This window comes from Triticum urartu, chromosome 5 (assembly GCF_003073215.2).
Source record: "Triticum urartu cultivar G1812 chromosome 5, Tu2.1, whole genome shotgun sequence".
In the NCBI taxonomy this organism is placed as follows: domain Eukaryota; kingdom Viridiplantae; phylum Streptophyta; class Magnoliopsida; order Poales; family Poaceae; genus Triticum; species Triticum urartu.
In genome coordinates, this window is record NC_053026.1 from 478648636 (window position 1) to 478654498 (window position 5863).

General features: G+C 49.5%; 1 pseudogene; it reads right to left on the reverse strand.

Annotated features, from left to right (window-relative positions):
* The window catches only part of LOC125507188, an 80380-nt pseudogene extending 75700 nt beyond the window's left edge, over positions 1 to 4680 (reverse strand).
* Between the last annotated feature and the right edge of the window lie 1183 nt (positions 4681 to 5863).

Sequence of the window (5863 nt, forward strand, 5' to 3'; positions counted from 1 at the left end):
AGGAACGAAGCCGTACAAGTATAATCATATGCAACAGGAAAAGCTTCATAAAGGAAGCCCCCAAGTAAACGGGGTATTTGAATTTATGCGTCACAAACAAAGTTTGGACAAGGAAATTTTTTAGAAGCAACTTTTTTCCAAAAAAGTATAATGCTTGGTCGAACCGAACGCAAGTTAGAAATTAAAGCTTTGAGCATGAAAGCGACTTAGCTGGTTAATGTGTTCGGTATTGATGACGCGGTCCGAGCTTGATGCGGGGCAAGGTTCCATCCCTCAAGCCGGTCCCGAGGTGGCGGAGCGAGAGCTTGACACGCCGAAGTGGTGACATAGCACGATCAATGCAGACCGGCAGAGTGACGCCGAAGTCCCCGGATCATTTTCCTGTGCACAAAAAATAGTGCAAACCGGAGATAATAGTAATAATGATAATTAAAAAAATCGTTGCATAATAAATAATTTATGCAAAGTGAGTAATAAAAGAAATATGGCCTGGCGCCGAAGTCAAGTCGATGCAGGGCATCGGCGTGATGCGGTAAAGGCGTGGCAAAGCCTGAATTCGCAGGTCGGTCCGAGCTCCGAGTGCGGCGTTCGCCGGACTATGTACGGAAACTGACCGAACCACCATGCGAACTGTCGTTAATGCACACCATTTGACCTGTATTTGTTGTAGCAATCCGAAGGAAGGTGATTCCTAAAATTGGGACCCGCTCCGCACACCCATTGCCTGATGGGCGATAAAACGACGGCATGGCAATGCTGGTAAAGGTTGACTCGCCGAGGCAAAGCCCTCGGCCCAGCTAACGTGACGGAGCTGGTCGGCTAGTGACGCCGAAGTGTCCGGAGTAGGTTGATGAAGAGATGGCGAAGCCCCCGGTCCAGCCGAGATGTCGAAGCCTCGATGTCAGCCGATGAGTCGAAGTAGGTCGGCGTGATGGACACCAGCTTGAAGAAGCAATAGTGCGGCCCTGTCGATGCAGGTCGTGACGTGGTCGATGCCGGCTTGATGAAGCGACCGTGCGGCGATGCCGGTATGCCCGCTCCGTGTAATCCGTGGGGCGGCGATGTTGATGATGATTTATCCTTCGCGATGCCGGACTCTTGTTCGGCTTGCCGAGATGATGATCCGAAGAAGTTGAGCTCGGCTAAAGTGACGACGTGTCTAGCGCAGGTCGGCAGCCGTGGAGTAATATTGCCGGACTGGTTTGACACCAGCATGATGTTGAAGATCATGTTCAAAAGATCTTAAAGTTAGTGGGATGTGTTCGGGAACAAAACACAATACCCCATACAAAACTTCCTTCAAAAGGGATGTCCGAAATCCCGTTTCATAAAAAAGATGAACTCGGGTCGGATTCGTTTTCGCGCAGAAAACAGATCCGAAAAGTGATGCACTAATCGGAAGGTTCCCGGAGTTTGGACGGTCGGATCGAGCTGAAATTTTGAGAGGTGGTAGATATAGGAATTCCGCAGCCGATCAACGGTTGGATCTTCCAAAGGACGTCCGAGCTAGAAGCTGGACACCACGCCCTAAACTCATCCAAATTCCCGTCCAGATTTGACAGGGCTCCGGTATATCGTGGATTGCCAGAGATTCCTCCATCGGAACTCGACGAAATTTTCCAGGGTTGTTGTAGACTCAATTCCGCACAATTCCACCAAAGCGATCGTCAAAGCGATACTCGAGGAGGTGGTGGTGGCAGATACGAGTTCGCTGTCCAGAAAAACAGCACGGTCGCTTGAGGGCAATGTTGACGTTGAGCCCCCGAGCTCCATAGATGATTCCTCCGTGATCTTGATAGAGATCGGAGTTGATGTTTGATGAAGGCCCTCGTCCGGACATGGTGATCCGAACACGGGGCGCAATTCTTGGTCGAACCAAGGTGACCAGTCGAGCTGGTGACGAAGATGCCGAAGTCGCAGTTGATCTGCAGGCGAGCCATCGATCCTTTTGTCGATCACACAGCGGAACTCTCAATGAAAGCACCAATGTCGGTGTCAAAACGGCGGATCTCGGGTAGGGGGTCCCGAACTGTGCGTCTAGGCGGATGGTAACAGGAGACAAGGGACACAATGTTTTACCCAGGTTCGGGCCCTCTTGATGGAGGTAAAACCCTACGTCCTGCGATTAATATTGATGATATGGGTAGTACAAGAGTAGATCTACCACGAGATCAAGGAGGCTAAACCCTAGAAGCTAGCCTATGGTATGATTGTTGTATATATTGTATATCTATCGACTAGCCTGGCCTCGGTTTATATAATGCACCGGAGGCCTAGGATAACAAGAGTCCTAGCCGAATACGCCGGTGGGGAGAAGTCCTTGTCTTGATCGCCAAGTCTTGTGGAATCTTCCTTGTATGCGGTAGCCGTCCGAACTGGCCCATGAGTATACGGCCACGGGGGTCCTCGGCCCAATCTAATAGATCGGGAGACGACGTGGTGAGTACCCCCTAGTCCAGGACACCGTCAGCGAGACTCAGATCAAATACCAAGATCTCGTTAAGCGTGTTAATTGATGTAACCACGGATGCTGACCAGGGCCAGGCCCACTTCTCCCCTAGGTGGTCTCAACCTGCCCTGTCGCTCCGCCACAAAGATCCACTCAGAGGGCCGTCGGGACAAACGTCCTTTCGGTCCCAATCCGTGAATCACTCGCGGGTACTCTACGAGCCGTCCCGACTTTAGTCACCACATGTATCATATATAATGTATATAAGTTATATGCCCGTGATCACCTCCCGAGTGATCACGGCTCGATAGTATAGCATGGCAGACGGGCAAGAATGTAGGGCCACTAATGATAAACTAGCATCCTATACTAAGCATTTAGGATTGTAGGTAAAGGTAACAACAGTAGTAGCAAGGACGGGCTATGCAGCATAATAGGATTAACCGAAAGCAGTAACATGCTACACTACTCTAATGCAAGCAGTAGAGAGAAGAATAGGCGATATCGGGTTGATCAATGGGGGGCTTGCCTGGTTGCTCTTGGCAAGAAGGAGGGGTCATCAACAACGTATTCGATCGGGGCACCAGCAGCGGCGTCAGTCTCATAGTCTACCGGAGAGAAGAGGGGGGAGAAACAATGAATACAATGCAAACAGATGCATATCGATGCATGACATGACAAGTAACGGTGACAGGTGTGCCCTAACACAGTAAGAGGTGATACCGGCGAAGGAGGGAAACATCCGGGAAAGTATCCCCGGTGTTTCGTGTTTTCGGACAGATGAACTGGAGGAGGAAAGTTGCGTGTTTGCTATGCTAGGGATGCGTGACGGATGAATAGGCTACATATCCAGATTCGTCTCATCGTTCTGAGCAACTTTCATGTACAAAGTTTTTCGAACCAAGCTGCGGTATAATTTCTATGCCTTTTCAAAGTTGTATTAATATCCGGAAAATCCCGAAAATATTGCTAAGTCTGAGAATTCGTCAGTTGTAAGCATCACTTAGCTGTTTTCAAAAGGCTACAACTATTGCTCTGTACATCCTATGATTTTGTGCCTTATATCAAATTTTGAGCATTCTTTGTGATCTACAAGATAGTGGCACTTGAATCTCTGTTAGATTTCATTTGCTTGATCATCAACAACTCTAAAGTAGCTACGAAAATAAAGTTGTTTTCGGTTTTTCTGTTAACAGAACTTAGAACTTTGTGATTTTCATAAGAATTAAACCACGCATTATCTGAAACAGGTCCAATGGAACAAAATCTAGCTTGTTACGTCTACTTTACGTTCATATAATTTTTACCCAGTTAGGACTTGTCTTATCGCTGTTTAGGGGCTGTTTAGAGAGCTAGTCAGCGTAATGTCAGTAAAGCTAGCTACTGCTATAGTAACCGAATGTTACTGTAGCAGTGCAGCATAGCAGCAGGCAGCGGCAACAGAGTAGCTATGGGCGAAGCCGGCCCGGCCATGGCGCGGTCACCCACGCGCGTGGCCAGGGACGGGCATGAGCAGCTGCAGCATCGGGCAAGCAGTGGTGCTGCGTAGGGCTACCGAGAGCAGTAGGCGGCGACGGCTGCAGCCAATGAGCGACGCACGGACCCGGCGAGGCCGTGCGGAGGCGGGCACATTCAGGCGAAGTAGGGCACGGCCGGTGTGGTGTACGCAGTGACGGAGCGCGCGCGTCATGGCTGCATTTACGGTGAGTGCGGTTGTAGTAGGCGGAGCGGGTGCGCGTGTGGGCGCAAGGGGAGCGTCAGGCAACGGCCAGTGGGGGCGCGTGTGGGGCAAGCCGAGCATGGTCAGGGGCGGCGCAGCGCGACAGTAGCCGGAGGCGGCAGCAGTGCATAGCAACATCAGCAAGGAGCAGCAGCGCGGCACACACGTACGTGTACGCGTACAGGAGAGCTCGGGTGTGCTCGGGGATGGCGGCTATGGGTGGTGTTCGTCAACGGGAGTAGATGAGAAAGGGAGGAGGGGACGCACAGCTCACCGAGAGCCTGTAGGTGTGCAAAAAGCAGCTCGGGGAAGGCTCACTGGCCCCGGAACCATCACGGAGTGCTTCGGAGCCGAGGAAGAAGAAGACGAGGCGTGGTGGCGATGAAGGCGCTCCGGGGTGGATCCCGTCCTTGTAGCTGACGTAGTCGGCGACGACGCGGTATCTCGATACATCCTCAAGCGCTGGGGAGCTCGGTGGGTGTGGCCGGGCAAGGTGGTCGGTGACGGACATGCCCGGCAAGGTGAATCCCGAGCGGAAGGGAGGAAGGAGGAGTGGGGAACAAGGGGCAAAGGCGGATCTGGGGGGAGTGGGGGAGTGGAGCATGGGGGAGAGGACCGAGGAGGCGGGGGCAATCCTTATCCCACATGTCGACTAGCTGGTCCGGCGGGGGTCACCCCTGTAGCAACTGGTCAGGGGGAACAGGGCGATCAACCGGGGTGGGGGTTGGGCTGGCTGGATCGGCCTGTTGGGCTAGGCCCAGCGACAAAGTAGTTTTAGGCCTTCTTCTATTTTTTTGTTTTTCTACCTTTTCTTTTATAGAAACAATTTTGTATTTAAATAAATCATCAAATGACTTTTGCAGATTATGGAACTTGGCCAATAAATGCAATGCAATATTTGGCCTTCCCATAAAAAGTTTGGAGCTTATTGAACTCACTTGAATTTTGCTTAAAAGTAAATGGGTTAAATGGGATTGTTTTGGTCCTGTTTTAAATAGGTTAGAGGCGATTTATTAACTCAAATAATGTTTGTTTATGCATGAAAACTAACTAGTGAATATTTGCAACCCAACGAACATTTTTATTTGACAGTTTGAAGAAATGAAAACTTATCTTAAAATTTGAATTTGAATTGAATTAGAAATATTTTTAATTGATATTTTTTGGCATAATGATGATGACTTGGCATCATTAGCGTGGAGTTACTGTAGCTTAATTATCAGGGCGTCACAATTCTCTTCCACTACAAGAAATCTCGTCTCAAGATTCAAGAAGTGTATAAGAGGGGGGAGTTCTTATTACGAAATCCTAACGATTCTCCTCTATCTAGGTTGCTCTTCTCGAAGAGGTTAATCCATTACATTAATGTCTTAATTTCCCTACTCCAGGTCATCATGATGAAGTCATCATCCTTCTTTCGGAGTCTTCATCGAACCTACGAAGGACAAGGGGTAACTTCGGAAGAACCGACCCTAGAAGGTTGCTTATCTGGTAGATAACATTAGGGAAGGTGGCAGAAGGTAACTCTCGAGTTGAAACTAGAAATAGCGATTGCATGTTAATAAGGTACCATGAGAAGTTTCAAGCAGGAGGCATTCCCTCGATGCCTGAAACAGGACATGAAAGGGGTTCAAAGCAACGGGAATAAGTATTGTGTTTGATACCAGAACTGATGATCTCTCGGAAGGTGGCTC